This window comes from Crinia signifera, chromosome 1 (genome assembly GCF_055691185.1).
Source record: "Crinia signifera chromosome 1, ASM5569118v1, whole genome shotgun sequence".
Classification (NCBI taxonomy): domain Eukaryota; kingdom Metazoa; phylum Chordata; class Amphibia; order Anura; family Myobatrachidae; genus Crinia; species Crinia signifera.
The window spans coordinates 99,399,355-99,421,701 of record NC_139217.1 but is presented as its reverse complement, the minus strand read 5'-3'; positions in this window follow the sequence as shown (position 1 = coordinate 99,421,701).

Sequence of the window (22,347 nt, the reverse complement as noted above, 5' to 3'; positions counted from 1 at the left end):
ATTTTCTGTCAACAAGCAGAAATATGAGTACGCTTGAAAAGTTTAATGTCTGGCTACAATAGTAATGTGCATGTGATATCGCTTATAGGTGATACCTCATTTTAGAGTGACAGAATAAAAAAAAGCTTGTTCAGCATCATCAGTTACTCAGGATGACCAACTTGCACTATTGGAAATATCTTTACAGCCACCAGCGTACAATTTTTTTTTTTTAATAAAAAAAAAATCAGGAAATATGGTTTGGTTTTGGTCAGATGTGCGAAAAGAACGATTGCTACATTTGCAATGAGTGTTGGTGAATGACAGAATATACTTGGAGCAGATAAGATGGATAAATAATAATACAGATGTTTAGGTGGCACAGGAAAATTAGTGTGCAGTGTAACTAGGTTATCCTTGATTATGCCCCCAGCATGCGCAATGCTTTAACCAGTGCATAATAAAATGCAAAGGTTGCCACAAGATCACATGTCTGCAGATGTGTATTTGTAAATATTGTACTACCTACATAGCTACATATCAGAGACCCATACTTTAATTGGGCATGTGCTAACAACAGAGAAAGGTAATATCTATGGGAGTGTGGGTTTGTGGACATTTCCAGATTACCTTGCCTGGAACTAGAGGTTACAAATCTAATTTAAATAACAGCAGCCTACATTTTCAGAAGATTTTCCAGGCCAACCTTTTGGACAAAGTTTAATTTCAAGAATAAAATATAGATAAATGAATCACGTTTTGCCAAAATGTCATCCGTAAATCAAGTTATATGGTAAGGAAGAATATTAACCTCTGTTTCCTGACATTTTTTAAGAACGGAAGCGCACACACTTTACAGGGGGGCAGGGGTTCAGATTAGCATACTCACCAATTTCATCAGCAGAGGAGCAGATAATCCCACCGTCAACAGATCCATCCGTAAAGGTGAGCAGGCAGAAGGGTCATAACTGAGCAGGTCCGGCAGCCACACAGCACATCCTGCAAGGGAAAACAGACGGGGGGCACAGGTTATTGACTGTTTGGATGGGTAGGAGTCTTGACACTGGATTCCCATGCGCACAGAGCGCACACACTTTACAGGGGGCAGGGGTTCAGATTAGCATACTCACCAATTTCATCAGCAGAGGAGCAGATAATCCCACCGTCAACAGATCCATCCGTAAAGGTGAGCAGGCAGAAGTGTCATAACTGAGCAGGTCCGGCAGCCACACAGCACATCCTGCAAGGGAAAACAGACGGGGGGCACAGGTTATTGACTGTTTGGATGGGTAGGAGTCTTGACACCGGATTCCCATGCGCACAGAGCGCACACACTTTACAGGGGGGCAGGGGTTCAGATTAGCATACTCACCAATTTCATCAGCAGAGGAGCAGATAATCCCACCGTCAACAGATCCATCCGTAAAGGTGAGCAGGCAGAAGGGTCATAACTGAGCAGGTCCGGCAGCCACACAGCACATCCTGCAAGGGAAAACAGACGGGGGGCACAGGTTATTGACTGTTTGGATGGGTAGGAGTCTTGACACCGGATTCCCATGCGCACAGAGCGCACACACTTTACAGGGGGGCAGGGGTTCAGATTAGCATACTCACCAATTTCATCAGCAGAGGAGCAGATAATCCCACCGTCAACAGATCCATCCGTAAAGGTGAGCAGGCAGAAGGGTCATAACTGAGCAGGTCCGGCAGCCACACAGCACATCCTGCAAGGGAAAACAGACGGGGGGCACAGGTTATTGACTGTTTGGATGGGTAGGAGTCTTGACACCGGATTCCCATGCGCACAGAGCGCACACACTTTACAGGGGGGCAGGGGTTCAGATTAGCATACTCACCAATTTCATCAGCAGAGGAGCAGATAATCCCACCGTCAACAGATCCATCCGTAAAGGTGAGCAGGCAGAAGGGTCATAACTGAGCAGGTCCGGCAGCCACACAGCACATCCTGCAAGGGAAAACAGACGGGGGGCACAGGTTATTGACTGTTTGGATGGGTAGGAGTCTTGACACCGGATTCCCATGCGCACAGAGAGCACACACTTTACAGGGGGGCAGGGGTTCAGATTAGCATACTCACCAATTTCATCAGCAGAGGAGCAGATAATCCCACCGTCAACAGATCCATCCGTAAAGGTGAGCAGGCAGAAGGGTCATAACTGAGCAGGTCCGGCAGCCACACAGCACATCCTGCAAGGGAAAACAGACGGGGGGCACAGGTTATTGACTGTTTGGATGGGTAGGAGTCTTGACACCGGAATCCCCTACATAGTTTTGGAATATGGCTAACTCACCAGATTAGACGGAGATGAGATCACTCATCCAAGGTAACCAGGCTTCCACAGAAACATCCTTAAAAGCAGACAATAGAAAGGGATAACCACCAACAACCTGTATGGAAAGTATGTGAAAATGTAAAACAGGACATATGAATTTTCAATCAACAAAAATGTAAATAGATCACATCTCACCTGCATAATGAACAATCTTTTGAAATTTATTATCACTTTAGAGGACTTTTAAATAAAACTTCCAACCACGAAACAGTAATAACAGCAACTGGGCAAACAAACTCAATGAACTGTAATGAACTCCATCAAGAACAAACTCTGTAAAATAAAAGGTAAATAACATTTATGTAGATAAATGATATATTTATATATATATATATATATCTATATATATATATATAGATATATAGATATATAGATATATATGTGTGTGTGTTTGTGTACAGATGATTTGTATATACTCACATGAGAAGAAGGTGTCAATAAGATGCCTTCTGGTCTCTGCTCCTTCGTCCATACCCACAGATAATACCGAAGAAAGATCCCCATCCTGGCTAACACCAGCATGAATATTCACCGGCAAACGTCTTGCGACACAGATATTATGCAGAATGCAACAGGCATTAATAATGCCGCAAACTTTTCCCGGTGAATATAAGAGGGTCCCGCCGGAGATATCTAAACACCTGAACCGGCTCTTAAGTACACCGAAGGTCCTTTCAATTACACCCCTCGATGCAATGTGAACCTCCTGGTATCTTCTTTCGGCATCACCTACAGGATCAGGTAATGGGGTCAACAGCCAAGGTTTATTCGGATAACCCGCATCACCTAAAAGGGATAATTGAAAAGGTATTAAACTTTTTTAATTACAGTAGCAACTTAAAAAAAATAATGAAAACTTACATACCCAACAGCCAGCCATCTGGCATTCGACCTTCCTCAAAGTCCAGGAATAGAGATGACTGGCTTAAAACGAAGGAGTCGTGGGTCGACCCAGGGAAACCCACACAAATGTCCAATAATCTCATTGTGGAATCACACACCATCTGTACATTGAGGGAATGGAAGTGTTTTCGATTCCGATAACATTCTTCCGATTCCCTGGGAGGTGTGAGTCGCACATGGGTGCAGTCTATCGCGCCCAACACATTGGGGAATTTCCATTTTTGAAAGAAACCAAATTTGATCTCATTCCATTCGCTGTCAGTGTCTGGGAATTTTATAACCTGGGTCGTTAATTTACGGAAAGCTTTTATGACCTGGGACAAACAGCGTGACATTGTTGGCTGAGAAAAACCGCATGTCTGGGACAAAGTAGGCTGGAAGGTGCCTGACGCAAAAAATTGCAATGCAGCCAGTAGTTTCTGGAAACCACTGACTGCATGATTTGACCGTACCCGAGGTTCCAGGTCAGCTTCCAACAGATCATACAGCGAATAGATATCCTGAGACGATAAGCGAAAGGTACCTATCACTTCCGCCTCAGAGAGACCGTCCAGTACACGCCTAGTACGATACTGGCGTGGACGTGGAATTGAAACACGCACTGACTCACCAAATGTAGACAGATGCTGACCACGATGCTGATATCCACGCCCCTGACCATGATGCTGATATCCACGTGCCAGGCGACGACGTTTGCATCGCAGCATGTATGTCGATAGGACCATGAACATCACAATCAAGTCAGCAAAATACTCCATTATTGTAGGCAGTGATTGAAAAATAATTATTTCTTCTCCAAAAACGCAAATTGCCCTAAAAAAACGCTTCCAAATACAGCTGACTGCAATAAGCTGCTACTCCCTGAAGTCCCAAACGTAGGAGTGAGGCACTGTGAGGGGTGAACAGCATCTTGGGAAAAAATAACATGTGCTTTACCAATGCATGATGGGAAATCAAGTGTATTAATAACAATTTATATATGCCCCTTCTTAGGAAAACAGCAACTTTCAAAGAGGCAAACATTTCTCCAACAAGAATGTTTAGGTTCCGGAGGTTAAAAGGAGGCATCACTCAATAAAAATTTGTATTCGTGACCCATTGGGCGTCGAAATGAAAATGGAGAAACGGATCAAACATGTGCAGATAACAATTTCGTCATCTCACGATTGAATACATTTGTGCAAAAAAGCGAAAAAATCTATAAAAAAAACCACGAAATGTAAGGGTTTGACCAAGCGAAATAAGCGAAACGCAAGCGAAACTTAAAACTTTCGCATGCGTGAAAAATCACAACATTGAATACACGAAGTCTTTTCGTCGCGAAAAAACGAAATTTTTTAGAGAAAAAATGGATTTCGCAAGGGATTGAATACGGCCCATAGGCAGAATTATCTATAGTATCTCATCTGTCGTTCACTGATCATGGCACACATCAGACAGCAGAAGGGAAATTACCATTTGTGCAGGCTCTAGTAACTGTCTTTCAAAGTTTAACACAACATCTGCTTTTCTATTGTGTATGAAATCGCTATACAGTAGTAACCCCTTTGTGGTGGGTTTTTTTTGGGAGCGCTTCCCACCCGGGGCAAGGTTTTTATGGAGAGCGCTCCCTTAAAAAAAAAACACCACTGTCTCCCTAGGTCTGGGCAGCGCCGCTGAACTGTCAATCAGTGGCTGCCCAGACCTGCACCCCCGCACCTTGTCCCTGTCCCCCGCAGCCGGCTTGTCATAAGCCGGCACCGGGGACTTCAATACAAAACCCGGAGGGGAGGAGGAGGCGCCGGAGAGGGGAGGGAGCCGGGCAGCGCTGAAGCTGCCTGAGTTCAGTGATTGAACTCAGCAGCGCTGTCCGGCTGTAAACAGTGGCAATCCCGAGAATTTTCTGGGCTTGCCAGACTGGGCACTGAGGCACAGTCCGGAAAATTCTCGGGATTGCCACTGAAGGGGTTAAGCCTGCTTCATTCAAGCTCTATACAGAGGATTATGTCTGACTTGTCACGACCACCATCTCAGCTACCCTGGCTCCCTATGCTGTCCTGGTCCCATATACCACTGATGTGCTACCTTCTGTCTTGGCGCTCACCTCCGCTGCTAATACCCATGCCGGCTGTCTGCGTCTTGTCACTCTGTCACCACCGGGTGACAGCTGTGGTGTGCAGTCTCCTGCCGTGCAGGCACCGGGTGGCGTGATGCACGAGCCGCCATGATGGTGTCCGCATCATGTTAGGCCTCAGGCTGGAAGCGCCGGCTGGTTTCTGTCGCTGCACCTGGCAGCGGCCATCTTTTTGGTTTTCACAGCCTATGCTGCTCGGCTCCAAGGATGATGTCACTCACGCAGCCAATCATCATGAAGTTCAACCCTTAAATACTGACTAGCATTCAGTACAATGATGTCCACCCATTAGCATCATTGGACATTCCTGGCTATCCCTGTAATATCCACTACAGGTCTCCATCGCGTCTTGGTGAAAGTCTATCCTGATCTCCCTGCTGATCGTCCACTGCTCCACCATATCATCACGGAACCCTCTGCCGCCTATTAGGATAAGGACAAGGTTATCCCCCCCAAAGGGTGTCATCTTCATCCTCTTCTCCTGACGGTTATTATCCGTGGTCAGCATCTCTGGTTCTGCAGCTAGGATCTCATTCAGCACAGATTTCAACTGGACTTCATCTTCTTCTTATTCCCTTCTTCATCCAATCAGCCAATCATCCAATCCTTCATCCAATTATTCAATCATCCAATCTTTCATCCAATCATCCAATCTTTCATTCAATCAACCAATCATCCAATCCTGCAATCATCCAATCATTCAACTTCTCAATCATCTTCAAGCTCTTTCAATAAGTATTGTTTATTATTGTCTCATTCCTGTCAGGAACCCCGGTTCTCAAACCGCACGCGTGCGCCCCTTACCGGTACAGTCTGTAATCCCTGGTGTGATGTCTCCTGCTTCCAAGTCATCCCCTGCGTCACTTAGAGCTCCAGGTGTATTCCCTGATCAGATTGCGGGTCACATGATCCAGGTAAGCTCTAACTGACTTCCTGGTCTGTGTGCTGCTGCTGCGGCTGATTCCCTCACCTGCGTCTGATCCCTCATTACCTGGAGGGATAAAAGCCTGTCTCACAGTCTCCTCCCCATCTTGAACAACTCGTCAGTTTCCCCTGAGAGTTCTCCAGTGTCAGCTCCTGTCAAGACTCCCCACTTGCTCCAGAGGTCCGGTTTCCTGAGTCCGCTGTTACCTGTATCATTCTCAGCGTCCCTGGTCATTCCACTCCTGCCAAAAGCTTTCACGAGTTCCATCTGCCGTGTGATCCAGCCTTCTCTGTGCAGCCCAGGTTGTCTCCTCAGTGTCCATGCCCATCTCCTCTCGGCTCCCAGGCCGCTCCAGCGATCCCCAGTGATCTCCAGTGTTCCCCAGTGATCTCCAGTGATTCCCAGTGATCACCATCGAGTTCCCTCCGGCTCCCAGGCCGCATCTCACGGTACTCAGTCCCCATCACTGTGTACATCCTGCTTTACATATTCCTCTGTGCCCTCCGTGTTGCTACCAAGCATTCAGAGCCATCGATCACCATCGATGGTTTAAGTACCCCTCAAACATCTTTGCTCTAGAGACTCCAGAGTATAAAACCCTGCTAAAGCCACAGAGGAACCTGGGCAGAGGGCCGCAACCTGGTCGGCAGTTGCAGCGAAGTCCATATCCCCTTGCGGGGGTCCCTGGTGAATACCGCTGTCTGCTTAGACCCCGCGCCTCTGCTTTAGGTCTCAGCCAATCCTCTGTGTCCCCGGCAGGTTATCCTCCGTGCATGAGCTCCAGCTACCTCAAGCCTCCCCGCTTCCGGTTCCCTGCGCCCTCCACTGGCGCACCCAGGTCAGTGCCAGGAACACAGCTAGTCCAGGCCGTGACAATTCCAATTTATCAATATCTACAGTTATTCATTGGGCCATCATTCATATCTTGTACTGCAGTATCTTTATTAAAAAAGGTTTAATTTTATCCAATTGCTTCACTCCAGTCTGTCGTTCATGCAGCAGCCCTACATTAAAGCACCCAGCCTCCGTTACACTCCAGCTGGTGCTTCACGAAACGTGACATGACTCCTATGACCCATATATATATATATTAACGTTTTATCTAATGTAAGGAAACTAACACTCACTAACTTGTTAATTTTGTCATATAATGTATAAGTGATTAATAAGACACTATACACATAGTAATATGGTTTTTTGATTGTGTTTTTTCCCCAAGCACAGGTATGTTTAGTTTCTATTTTAGTTTTACATTTGTGCCTGTTATTTAAGCCTCTACAGTATATAGCCTATATAGGTGTGATGCACTGCATTCAGGAGGTGCGAAGTCTGAGGTGAACAGTGGAATCTACACAGAGACCAGCGCCAGCTGAACTTCACTGCCAGCACCAGTCAACGGCCACCATGGGGCATACACCTCCTACATGCCTTCTACAGCAGGCTCCCCACACACACCGGCAACAAGCAAAGGCCCAGGGAAGCAGGGATGGGAACAGTAATGATGGGGACTGGATAAGCTACTGCCATGCTTCCCTGCACTATGACCGTGGTGGCAGGTGGCAGGAGGGGATGGCATCTGCCCGGCCTTACCTCGTGCAGCCAACCCGTACCTGCTGCAGTCTAATCTTAAACATTCTTATAGTGCCTAATCATTCCTTTAATGCCTACCATAACTATCCTCCTGATATCTAACCCTAATCTCTCCCCAAAACCTAACCTCCACTTACACCAAATCTCCCCATAAACATAACCTAAACTCTAACCTTCCCCCTAAAGAAAGGGCACCCGTGGACGGGAGGAGGATGTGGGGGAGAAGACCTGCATATAACACGATGATCCCCACCATTGACCTTCAGAGGTTCAGGACGCGGCATAGGACCCAGCCGCAGGCGCACAGCTGGGCCCCCAGAGGCACCCAATGCTGCAGCACACACAAATGCTCTGGGTAATACACACCTGGCAGCAGCGCCGCCCCCCCCCCCTCCCCATGGGAGGAGGTAGGATCAGACTATCGAAGGCAGCAAAGTGTAACTCAGCCCAGGGAGGGCCCAACTCCAGCCCCAGACCTCACTGTCTCTCCCCAGGCTCCTCAGTGACTCTCTCCCCCCCCCCCCACCACAGCCCACGCTGGCTCTCCTACAGGAAGATGGCCTGTTGAGGCCTTCAAGATGGCCCTGCAAATGGCTACCAAGGAACTGTGCACTCAGCTACAGTATGTAACCCCGTGTCTTTGCTCTACTGTTACCTGCCTGGCTGCTGCAGCGACCAGTGGCGCTGCTGATGGCTTCCTAGGTGCTGTGCAGCTTGGATGGTATGTGTTTCCTGTGTGATAACTATACAGTCCCTGATTATATTGTTACTACCTGGCTTCTGCAACGACCACGGCTGCCTAGGCGCTGTGCAGCTCGGCGGGTATGTGTTCCCTGTGTGATAAACTGTACTGTCCCTGCTTATATTGGGGGAGATTCTTTAAAGCAGACATGCAGTAAAAACCCAGTTATCGGGTTTTTACAGCATTTCTGTATGCTCTGTCCCCCCTCTGCAGTGTCACCACTGCGGAGGGAATCTCCAGCAAAAGCTGGCGATTTCCTGCAGAAGCCTATGGGCTTTTTACCGCAGCGCTGTGTGAGGGATCCCTCCCAGCATGCCCTGCGGCCGGCGCTGTGCTTTGCACATGCGCAGATGGACTCCTGGATCACAGACCTGGAAGTCCAGCACCGGCGCCGCATCGCAAGGGACAGCTCTTATCGCAAGAGCTGTCCCTTGCATTAATGACCACATATGTTAGAGCATATGCGATCATTAAGAATGCGGTGGCCGGCGAATGGAGGCGATAGAGGGCTGCGGATGTTAGAACATCCCACCCATTGTCACCTAGCAGCTGCTGCAATGATCAGTGGCGCCGCTGATGGCTGCCTAGGCGCTGTGCAGCTCGGCGGGCATGTGTTCCCTGCATGTAATGTCTTAGTGTAATGTATGTAATGTATCCCCCCCCCCCTCCATCCCTGGTTGATGCTGCACTGTAATCCACAAAAAATTCCTAGGAATCCAAAAACTCCTCCTCCAATGCAATTTCTGCAACTAGGATTTACAGTATCTGCTGGCACATAGTTCAACTATGTTTCATCTATCAATCATGTGACTGCCTGGTTATCAAGATTGCATTTATACACTAGTTTGAAGTTAATTAAGGATGCCATAAATGTCAGGAAAATTACTTCTACAGTGTTCCCTCTAATTGCCCTTTTCAGAATGAAAGATAAGAAAGGTCAGCTCTTACTTGTTTTCCCAAGGGAAACGTTCAGCTATAAAATATAATATAGGATGCCACTTATACTAAAAATACAGCTAAAAGTGACTTCGGAATTTAATGTTTTCCAGTCAAATTGTTGTGGTGTTTTTTCCTATAAATATAACAAGCATTGTATATTTTTTTGTTAGATTACAAAGAACCTGAAGTGCTTCATACTATATAAAGAAGAATGAACTCTATAAAGTGCTAAGCATGGCGTCCTGTGAGTAAGTGCACTCGGAGCGCCTCAGTGTTATAGCGAGATTAAGGAAGCTGGGAGTTTCTAGGCAGAGGCACATTTCATTCATGGAATTTCAGTTAGCGCCAGATAATTATAGCTGAGGAGCTAAAAGGGAAGAAAATACTCACTAGCCAACTTTTATGTCAACACTGGCACTCTGTGTGTTTCTATTGCTGACATCCTGTGACTTTTCACAGATCACTTATCTTAGCTGTTTTTCTTTGTATTTACTATTTCTTGACTGTGGAGTTAATATATTTTTAAAATATACTATAAAAGAACCAGTGCACACAAGTAGTAACAACACCAAATTGACAAATCCATTCACTATAGATATACATACACCATTTATTTTAGGAAATCATCATAATCACACATTGTTAATGTTTCCCTAATAAGATGCGTTCCTGCAGGCTTAAATTAGTTACTATCAGCTATGTGGCAGAGCATGCTTGGACTGGTAGAACAACGGAGTTGTCCAAATTTGAACTAGGCGTTATTTCTAGGCAATATATGACTGGTTTTGTGCATGTCCCTGTCCTGTTGGGTATCTCTGTGCTATAGATATAATTGACAATTGGGGTATGTTTGTACCTCATGCAGTATTATTCAAAGTGTAGCTGGCAATGGTGGTACTACTGTGTATGTAAAGTATGACTTTAAAATAGTCCAAAATGGCTTGCAAAAAGAATATCTCTGAAATATACGTCTTCCATTGGGTTTTTTACTGCCAGAGCTGAGGGGCACTAAAGACTGGGTGACCCTGAAGACCAACAATTGGGATACAGGGATAGACCCTTATTCAGATGTGGTTGGAGTGACTATAGCTGCTGTTTGCATATTTATTTATTCATTTATTTATTAGCAGTTTCTTATATAGCATAGAAGCAGCAGAGATAGCACTAGTGTCGGACTGGGGCATGAAGGGCCCACTGGAAGATGAAGTTATAGGAGGCCAGGAGTGTGGCCAGTCTCCAGAGGGAGTGGGGCCAGCTGCCACAAAATGTTGACTAACTGATAAAGAGTATGAATAGTATAGTCAAATAAATACTGCTAGTGTATACATGATAGTGTACCAAATTTATAACAGCAATGCGCTGTCGATAATACACCATAGTGTTGTGCAGTATAATATAACATTAGTATAATGTATAATTCATGTCCACAGGCTGGAACCTTAACCATATTGTTGAAGGTGAGCTCCAAGGCAGTGGGGCCTACTGGGGTCAGTCCAACACTGGATAACACTAATATGGTCATGCAGCAGGAGGCATCCTGCCTCACACATTGCTTCTCAGCATCACACGCACAAAAGGCGGGAGCGTTACCTGCCTCCTTTACTCATGCAAACAGGACTGTCCTACCAAATTGTGATGGGAAAGGGAAGCAGTCAGCACCCTGGTGATCAGATGTCAGTGTTTAATATACACCAGCCCTGGGATATCGTTTGTATTCTGCACATGCATATATACTGTTACACACATACAGTCACACATACATCATACATTTGTCATGCACAGTAATAAACATATATATATAGTACATGTATCACAAACCTACAATACAGTACATATAATGACACAGTTTACACACATATATAGAGTACCCCTCTCCTCCCTCTTACCTACACTATCACTGGCTTGCCTGACTGGGTGGGCTGCTGGGTGGGCACATTGTGCACAGCTCCTATTCCTGCCTTCTCCCCATCCTACTTTCACATGCAGTGCTGCAGCACTGAAAGCACAGTGCCCTGTAGCTCCGCCCCCGGCTCGGACACTGCCCCCTCCCTTCTCCCTTGTAGTTTAAACAGATGGCATGCGATTTGCACTGAAGCTGCAACTAATTCCCCCTACACACAGGGCAATTCATGGTTACTTTCGTTTCGATTTTGACTATATAGTCGAATCCAAAATAGTATGGTTTTCAGCCGTATTGGATCCCGCGGTCCCGTTCAGTCTACAGTATATTGAAGAAAAAAATAGACGGTGCAGGCAAGACTATATAGCACAGATATAGTACAGATCTGTATTATATAGTCAAAATTGAATGGGAACACTGTGCCATCCGGTTTAATGCCGATTGAATAGAAAAGGAATCGCATGTGTGTACACCCCTTAAAGCTGGTGGGTCCCCAACCCTGGCAATGAGCATGGAACTCCTGGCAACGAACATGTAGGTAAGCTGTACTAACAATTTGATTAATTGCAGAAAAATCATGCGATTAATTGAATGTAAAACTTGTATTCATTGCACAGCACTATGTATAGTGGGCACCTTTAGAGTAGGGCATAGTAGTTTGGTAACTATAAATATGAGCTTGACACGGTAGTCTGATAAGTAGATGTTGGAGCTCTAGTAACTAGACATGAGAGCATGGTATGGGACTTTGATAACTACATGTTGGAGCCCTGATTGTTGCAGTGGCATCTAGATGTAGAAGCATTGCATGGTACTCTGATAACATTTTTAAAACAGCATTGTTCTTTGGCAGCAACATGTAGAACCTTTTTGATACTTTGATATCTAGAGGTTAAAGCTCTGCTCGGCAGATTGATTACGAGATAATCGATGCAACATGCTCTCGTGGAAATTTGTAGAAATTTCTATTAGTGATGTGTTAATAATAATTAGAACTTTAACATTGCAACATGTTATTAATTTTAATGACTGAGTAAGTCATGCCACCTTCAATTGAAAAAAAACCCCTCATCCATACATTGCTTTACTATGCAATAGAAGTATCATCAGTTTCTGGTCCAGGCATCAGCAATGGATGCAAGAATTATAAATAAATGGATTACTGTTGCATTGGTTTAAACAATCTATTTAGTTGTGAATCATTAGGTTGACCAAAAGGTTGACATAGTCAATTGGTTGACATGTAAAATATAGACACCTGAAAGGTTCAACAGGTACAAAAGGTCACACAGTAAAAATGGCAACAGAATTTTTTTTTTTTTGTCATTTTGTAAGTTCAACCATTTAAAAGCTAAATTAGTGGAAACTCATTGGCTCGCTGCACTTGCCACACTTTGGGCATCACAATCCACTACCATTGTGCTAATTGGAATCCATGTAGATCAGGGCTGGGCAACACCGGCCCTCCAGATGTTAATGAACTACACATCCCAGGATGCTTTGCATTAGTTTTGCTATGTGGCCATGCTGAAACTGATGCAAGGCATGCTGGGATGTGTAGTTCATCAACATCTGGAGGGCCTGTGTTGCTCCGCCCTGATGTAGATGGTAAAGTATAAAATAGTTGAAAATAATTCAACCAGTAGCCCAGTTTAACTTGTCGACTTTAAGCACTGTTGACCTTTTACATGTTGATTTATTGACCATGTCGATCTTTCACAAATACCTCTTAATTAAATTTGAAAGAAATCCCCTCTTATAATTAAAAATATGTTTACATTTTATTTAACAAATAAAAGGGTTGAAAATAAGATTTACATTTCATCTATTTTTACGGCTTCAGTATGAAATCCCGGCGTTCAAAATCCCGACGCCGGAATCCCGACCGCCGAAATCCCAACAAGGGGGGGAAATGGATCGCCCCCCCTTGTGGGCTCGCTGCGCTCGCCATGCAGTGGGCCCGGTGCATAGCTACACTCGGCACGCTCATTTATTCTCCCTCCAGGGGTGTCGTGCACACCCCTGGAGGGAGAAACTGTCGGGATTTCGGCGGTCGGGATTCTGGCGTCGGGATTCTGAATGCCGGGATCCCGACCGCCGGGATTTAAACTGCATCCCATTTATACATATATTTAAAATCCAGAGAAAGATAAAGAGAAAAATTCACAATTTGATATTAATTAATTAGTTAAGACATTTACTGTAGATGAAACTATAGGCCTAATTCAGATCTGATCACTGTGCTGTGAGTGTTCAGATTCCAACGCTGCCCCGGCTGAGTAAAAATCTGCCCCTGTGCACAGCTGCAAATACATTTGCAGCCATGAACACTGGAGGAAAAACATTTGCACTCACTCACCTTCAAATGGTTTCCCCCTGCTCACAGCCGATGAGTAAAGGCCCCCATACATTAGTCCGACTTGTCCTAGGGACAAGTCAGACCTGATTTCCCCTGCAGCTTCCCGGGAGGGGGAAGCACGATTAGGCACTTGATGTGCCAAGGTTTGCATATGATAAATCACATGGATTTATCATATGCAGTCCCCGGGGAGCTGCAGGAGGAGGGAGCCGTGCGGGGGATGGCAGCGGGATGCCGGCTAATTGAGAGCCGAGCAGGGAGAGGCAACATAGGGACCCGGGCAGGAGGAAGCTGTGTTGCGGTGGGGTGACAGCGGGAGGCGAGCAGGGAGAAGTTGAGAACTTGATGACATGACGCTGGCTGCCGGGCAGCGCCGCAGCGGCGGGAGCCGGGAGAAACAGATAACTTAAAAAAAAAAAAACGCCCATAGAGATGACTAGCAAGCCATTGATTGGCTGAAACCTCTCTCAGTTATCTGTTTCTGTTTCTGGCTGCCGGGCAGCGCCGCAGCTCCCGCCGCTGCGGCGCTGCCCGGCAGCCAGCGTCATGTCATCAAGTTCTCCCTGCTTGCCTCCCGCTGTCACCCCACCGCAACACAGCTTCCTCCAGCCCGGCGCCATATGCAGCCTCCCCCTGCTTGGCTCTCTATAGCCGGCATCCCCCGCCCGCTGCTGTCCCCCGCACGGCTCCGGGGCTGGGCTGCACATAAGATTTGGCAAATCTTATGTGCAGCCCGTCCGACCTCCCGACCCCGATCCGATGCGCACGGGACCGCGCATCGGATCGGAGGGGATGTCTGCAAGTGCGATTTGGGCCGATTTCACTGCCCGATTCATCCGAATCGGGTGAAATCGTTCCCATATCGCATAATGTATGGGGGCCTTTTGTCTACACTTACTCAGTGACTGCAAAGGCCATGGTGAGAAGGAGGCCACTGCTGATGTCAGCTGCCCTCCCACCCAATGGCCGGGCGGAAGCGTTTTTTGGGGCACTCCATGAAAATGCCAGCATGTTGCCCATAAATGGCCACCAGCTGTCAATCACCTTGCGTATGGACAGCAAAGGCTAGCCTTCGCTTGCTCCATATGCATTGACAGCTCGCACATGCACACAGCGTACTGTGTGCATTCGCATTCATTCGATAAACACTTGGGCGGCGAACTTGCAGCCCAGGGACTGGGTCTGAATTCAACCCTATGTTTCTTCAGTTATATTATATTACAAAAATACTGAAAGTATTGAGACTAAATACATAAAGAAAGATAAGTGACAATAATGTATAAGTGGGTGTGTGAGGCATGTGGCAATATGTCAGCAAATTAGCCTGTTTTTTTTTTTATATATACTGTGGGAGAAAAAGAACCCAAAACACCTGATAGACTGTGAAAATAATAATAATAATAATAATAATTATAATACAAATAAATACAGAATTGTATGACAATCCTTTTGTTGTTTGCCACATATAAGAAAAAGTATGCAGTGTCATTTGTTAATCAGTCAATAAATAATTAAGCATAAATTTGAAAATAAGTGGTTATTTACCTCAAAAATAACACTGGCAAACAAAATGTTAATTATTTTCAAATTCAATCCCATAAAGTAAAATGTGAAATTCAAATCTGCTTTAGAATTTCTCTAAAAATTCTTTGCATATTTTTTTTAGAACAGATGAAAATGAGTCAGTGTACACATTTTTCCCCAATGGGGCTATTACTACTGTTCATATAAAATATATATAAAATGTACCCTTGAAATGTTGACTATTTTCGACTATATTTCCCTACAGGAGTACTGTATCTCTTTTCAATGTCCAGCAATAGCTAACAAAATAGTCTGGCTCCACTTTCACCGGTACCGCTTTTCCATGTGCCTGATGAAATTGCTCTCAACTTATTGACCCAAGATTTTAAAGGCAGATACAAGACTCATATTGCATCCAAGAGCTCTAAACGAGGTCAGAAGGTTGTCAACAATGTTATGATAGTTTTTTGTTTAGTGATTTCCCAAAACTTCCTTGAAAATTCTCTTGTATGACAACCATGCAGCTTTTTCATGTTCATTATACTCTGCGTCAATTTTTTTTTTATACAGTATCTTGAAGCAGTTCCCTGAAGCAGGTGGGGGGCTGTTTGTATGTCTGGTTCAGTCATGTTTGTACAGGCTTCTAGAAAGTTATTGATCTTTGTATTTAATAATACTTCTCTTTGATTATAATAAATAATTATGGATTTAATCGGTTAAAGATAATGTTCTTTAACCCCTTCCTGACAGAGCCAGTTTTTGCGTTCCTGACAGAGCCCTTTTTTTCAAATCTGACATGTCTCACTTAAGTGGGGATAACTTTTTTTTGCTTTTACTTATCCCAGTGGTTTTGAGATTGTTTTTTCGTGACACATTGTACTTCAAATTAGTGGTAAATTTGGGTCGATACAGTCTGTGTTTTTTTGTGAAAAATACCAAAATATCGTGAAAAAATGGAAAATTTAGCGATTTGCAAAATGTTAAATTTTCTGCTTGTGAGACAAATAATCTTACCACTCAAAATAGTGAATAACTAACATAGACCATATGTCTACTTTATGTTGACATCATTATTTCAACTTCCTTTTAATTTTTTGGGACACTAGGAGGCTTACAATATGAATAGCAAATTCTCAAATTTTCAAGAAAATTTCAAACACTGATTTTTTTAGGGACCAGTTCAGTTCTGATGTGACTTTGAGGGACTTGTATGTGAGACACCCCCATAAATGATGCCATTTCAAAAACTGCACCCCTCACAGTATTCAAAACAGCATTTTGGAAGTTTGTTAACCCTTTAGGTGTTTCACAGGAATTAAAACAAAGTGTAGGTGAAATTTCAAAATTTCTTTTTTTTTGCAGATTTGCAATTTTAATACATTTTTATAAGGAACACAGTACATTTTACTAGAGAAATGTGACTAAAAATTGATTCCCCCAATTCTTTTGTTTTCATAAATATCCTATATGTGGCCCTAGTGTGCACGGTGACCAAACCACAGGCTTCATAATAGAAGGAGCACCTACTTGATTTTGGAGCCTCCTTTTTATGAGATTATTTTTTAGGCACCATGTAGGTTTCAAGGCACCATAAGATGCTAAAAGTTAGGAACCCCCCCACAAGTGACCCCATTTTGCAAACTACACCCCTCAGGGAATTCATCTAGGGGTATAGTGTACATTTCAAACCCCCAGGGGTTTCACCAATTGTGGTACAACTGGGCAGTGAAAATGAAAAATTATTTTTTTTACACAAAAATGCAGTTCTGGCTCCAAATTTGTCATTTTCAGAAGGTATGAAGGAGACAAAGCACCCCAAAATCTGTGCCCCAATTTCTCCCGAGTACGGCAATGCCTCACATGTGACCAAAAAATACCAGTTGGGTGCATGGCAGGACTCAGAAGGGAAGGAGTGATTTTTGGATTTTGCAGCTCAGATTCTGGTGGAATTTTGGTGGGTGCTATGTCGCATTAGCAAGACCCCCCAAGCACCAATACAGTGGAACCCCCCCACAAGTCACCCCATTTTGCAAACTACACCCCTCAGGGAATTCATCTAGGGGTATAGTGTACATTTCAAACCCCCAGGGGTTTCACCAATTTTGATACAAGTGGGCAGTGAAAATGAAAAATTACATTTTTTTACACAAAAATGCAGTTCTGGCTCAAAATTTTTCATTTTCAGAAGGTATGAAGGAGAAAAAGCACCCCAAAATCTGTGCCCCAATTTCTCCCGAGTACGGCAATGCCTCACATGTGACCAAAAAATACCAGTTGGGTGCATGGCAGGACTCAGAAGGGAAGGAGTGATTTTTGGATTTTGCAGCACAGATTCTGGTGGAATGAATGGTGGGTGCTATGTTGCACCAATACAGTGGAACCCCCCCACAAGTCACCCCATTTTGCAAAGTACACCCCTCAGGGAATTCATCTAGGGGTATAGTGTACATTTCAAACCCCCAGGGGTTTCACCAATTTTGATACAAGTGGGCAGTGAAAATGAAAAATTACATTTTTTTACACAAAAATGCAGTTCTGGCTCAAAATTTTTCATTTTCAGAAGGTATGAAGGAGAAAAAGCACCCCAAAATATGTGCCCCAATTTCTCCCGAGTACGGAAATGCCTCACATGTGACCAAAAAATACCAGTTGGGTGCATGGCAGGACTCAGAACGGAAGGAGTGATTTTTGGATTTTGCGGCTCAGATTCTGGTGGAATTTTGGTGGGTGCTATGTCGCATTAGCAAGACCCCCCAAGCACCAATACAGTGGAACCCCCCCACAAGTCACCCCATTTTGAAAACTACACCCCTCAGGGAATTCATCTAGGGGTATAGTGTACATTTCAAACCCCCAGGGGTTTCACCAATTTTGATACAAGTGGGCAGTGAAAATGAAAAATTACATTTTTTACACAAAAATGCAGTTCTGGCTCGAAATTTTTCATTTTCAGAAGGTATGAAGGAGAAAAAGCACCCCAAAATCTGTGCCCCAATTTCTCCCGAGTACGGCAATGCCTCACATGTGACCAAAAAATACCAGTTGGGTGCATGGCAGGACTCAGAACGGAAGGAGTGATTTTTGGATTTTGCAGCTCAGATTCTGGTGGAATTTTGGTGGGTGCTATGTCGCATTAGCAAGACCCCCCAAGCACCAATACAGTGGAACCCCCCCACAAGTCACCCCATTTTGAAAACTACACCCCTCAGGGAATTCATCTAGGGGTATAGTGTACATTTCAAACCCCCAGGGGTTTCACCAATTTTGATACAAGTGGGCAGTGAAAATGAAAAATTACATTTTTTTACACAAAAATGCAGTTCTGGCTCAAAATTTTTCATTTTCAGAAGGTATGAAGGAGAAAAAGCACCCCAAAATCTGTGCCCCAATTTCTCCCGAGTACGGCAATGCCTCACATGTGACCAAAAAATACCAGTTGGGTGCATGGCAGGACTCAGAACGGAAGGAGTGATTTTTGGATTTTGCAGCACAGATTTTGGTGGAATGAATGGTGGGTGCTATGTTGCACCAATACAGTGGAACCCCCCCACAAGTCACCCCATTTTGCAAACTACACCCCTCAGGGAATTCATCTAGGGGTATAGTGTACATTTCAAACCCCCAGGGGTTTCACCAATTTTGATACAAGTGGGCAGTGAAAATGAAAAATTACATTTTTTTACACAAAAATGCAGTTCTGGCTCAAAATTTTTCATTTTCAGAAGGTATGAAGGAGACAAAGCACCCCAAAATCTGTGCCCCAATTTCTCCCGAGTACGGCAATGCCTCACATGTGACCAAAAAATACCAGTTGGGTGCATGGCAGGACTCAGAAGGGAAGGAGTGATTTTTGGATTTTGCAGCTCAGATTCTGGTGGAATTTTGGTGGGTGCTATGTTGCATTAGCAAGACCCCCCAAGCACCAATACAGTGGAACCCCCCCACAAGTGACCCCATTTTGCAAACTACACCCCTCAGGGAATTCATCTAGGGGTATAGTGTACATTTCAAACCCCCAGGGGTTTCACCAATTTTGATACAAGTGGGCAGTAAACATGAAAAATTACATTTTTTACACAAAAATGCAGTTCTGGCTCAAAATTTTTCATTTTCAGAAGGTATGAAGGAGAAAAAGCACCCCAAAATCTGTGCCCCAATTTCTCCCGAGTACGGCAATGCCTCACATGTGACCAAAAAATACCAGTTGGGTGCATGGCAGGACTCAAAAGGGAAGGAGTGATTTTTGGATTTTGCAGCTCAGATTCTGGTGGAATTTTGGTGGGTGCTATGTCGCATTAGCAAGACCCCCCAAGCACCAATACAGTGGAACCCCCCCACAAGTGACCCCATTTTGCAAACTACACCCCTCAGGGAATTCATCTAGGGGTATAGTGTACATTTAAAACCCCCAGGGGTTTCACCAATTTTGATACAAGTGGGCAGTGAAAAAGAAAAATTACATTTTTTACACAAAAATGCAGTTCTGGCTCAAAATTTTTCATTTTCAGAAGGTATGAAGGAGAAAAAGCACCCCAAAATCTGTGCCCCAATTTCTCCCGAGTACGGCAATGCCTCACATGTGACCAAAAAATACCAGTTGGGTGCATGGCAGGACTCAGAAGGGAAGGAGTGATTTTTGGATTTTGCAGCACAGATTCTGGTGGAATGAATGGTGGGTGCTATGTTGCACCAATACAGTGGAACCCCCCCACAAGTCACCCCATTTTGCAAACTACACCCCTCAGGGAATTCATCTAGGGGTATAGTGTACATTTCAAACCCCCAGGGGTTTCACCAATTTTGATACAAGTGGGCAGTGAAAATGAAAAATTACATTTTTTTAAACAAAAATGCAGTTCTGGCTCAAAATTTTTCATTTTCAGAAGGAATGAAGGAGACAAAGCACCCCAAAATCTGTGCCCCAATTTCTCCCGAGTACGGCAATGCCTCATGTGTGACCAAAAAGTGGCAGGACTCAGAAGGGAAGGAGTGATATTTGGATTTTGCAGCACAAATTCTGGTGGAATGATGGTGGGTGCTATGTCGCATTAGCAAGACCCCCAAAGCACCAATACAGTGGAACCCCCCCACAAGTGACCCCATTTTGCAAACTACACCCCTCAGGGAATTCATCTAGGGGTATAGTGTACATTTCAAACCCCCAGGGGTTTCACCAATTTTGATACAAGTGGGCAGTGAACATGAAAAATTACATTTTTTTGCACAAAAATGCAGTTCTGGCTCAAAATTTTTCATTTTCACAAGGAATGAAGGAGACAAAGCACCCCAAAATCTGTGCCCCAATTTCTCCCGAGTACGGCAATGCCTCACATGTGACCAAAAAATACCAGTTGGGTGCATGGCAGGACTCAGAAGGGAAGGAGTGATTTTTGGATTTTGCGGCTCAGATTCTGGTGGAATGAATGGTGGGTGCTATGTGGCATTAGCAAGACCCCCGAAGCACGGTGAAATTATGAACCTAATATTCCATAGATGTGTGGTATATTTTAAAACACTCCTTTATACATAGGCCGGGTTTGTCGGGGCAAGTGTCACACTGGAAAATAGTTTGCTTTCTTATTCCCTTTTTATAGCAAACTTTGCACCTTTTTTGTGTCCTGCCCTTTTTTCCAGTGGAGGGGATTTCATCAGGAAAATGCTGCCCTGGTACAATACGGGGGCCAGTACTAGAAGTACTGGGGCCCTCTGCCTGCTGGTTCCCAAATATTAGGCCCTTTATGACTTCCTCTTGAAAGTGCATAAATGTCCCCCTCTGGCCGGTAGAACGGAATAGCACGTAAGCGTTATACAGTGCCATCTGGATGATATACACGGCCACCTTCTTGTACCAGATTTTTGTTTTCCGCAGGGCACTGTACGGCTTCAGTACCTGATCTGAAAGATCCACTCCGCCCATGTACCTATTGTAATCCAGGATACAATTAGGTTTTGAGGTGTGGGTACTGGTACCTCGTACAGGGACGGAGGTGGTACTGTCTCCGTGAATTGTTGTCAGTATAAGGACATCCCTCTTGTCCTTATATTTGACCAACAACATATTTTCGTTGCATATTCCCCTGCTTTCACCCCTTCTCATTACTTGGGCAATGTGCGTTTTTGGGAGGCCTCTTTGGTTCTTGCGCACAGTACCGCAAGCTGCTGTACCTCTTGAACCAAGGGCCTTAAACAGGGGGATGCTGGTGTAAAAGTTATCCACATAGAGGTGATAACCTTTATCCAGGAAGGGGTGCACTAAATCCCAGACAATTTTCCCACTAACACCTACGAGGGAGGGGGGGCATTCTGGCGGTTGAATTCTTGAATCCTTCCCTTCATAAACCCTAAACCTGTGGGTGTACCCTGAGGTGCTTTCACACAGTTTATACATTTTTATGCCATACCTTGCCCTCTTACTGGGAAGGTACTGGCGGAATTTAACCCTTCCTTTAAAATGTATAAGGGACTCGTCGATACAAATAAATTTTTCAGGGATGTACACCTCTTCAAATTTGGCACTGAAATGATCAATGACCGGCCTGACTTTGAATAGCCGGTCAAAGGTGGGATCATCTCTGGGTGGGCACTGTGCATTATCGGTGTAATGTATAAATTTAAGAATTGTCTCAAATCGAGTCCGGGGCATGGCCATACGGTAAAATGGAGTACTGTACAGAACATCTGTACTCCAATATTGCCTAATTTCTGGCTTTTTTACTATGCCCATATGAAACACCAGACCCCAAAACGTCATCATCTCTACTGCATCTACAGGGGTCCACCTAGCAAATGATGACGTGGGGTTTTGAGCAATAAACTGCTGGGCATATAAATTAGTTTGGTCCACCATTAAATTTATAAAATCATCAGAGAAAAATAATTTGAAAAAGTCAATTTCTCTGAGACCTGTGGAATCAAATTGGATTCCTGGCATGGCCAAAAACTCAGGAACCTGGGGCTCAAAATTGTCTGGTGGTGGGGTCCATACTAGATCAATTATTGGGGGGGGAATCTCAGCTGAT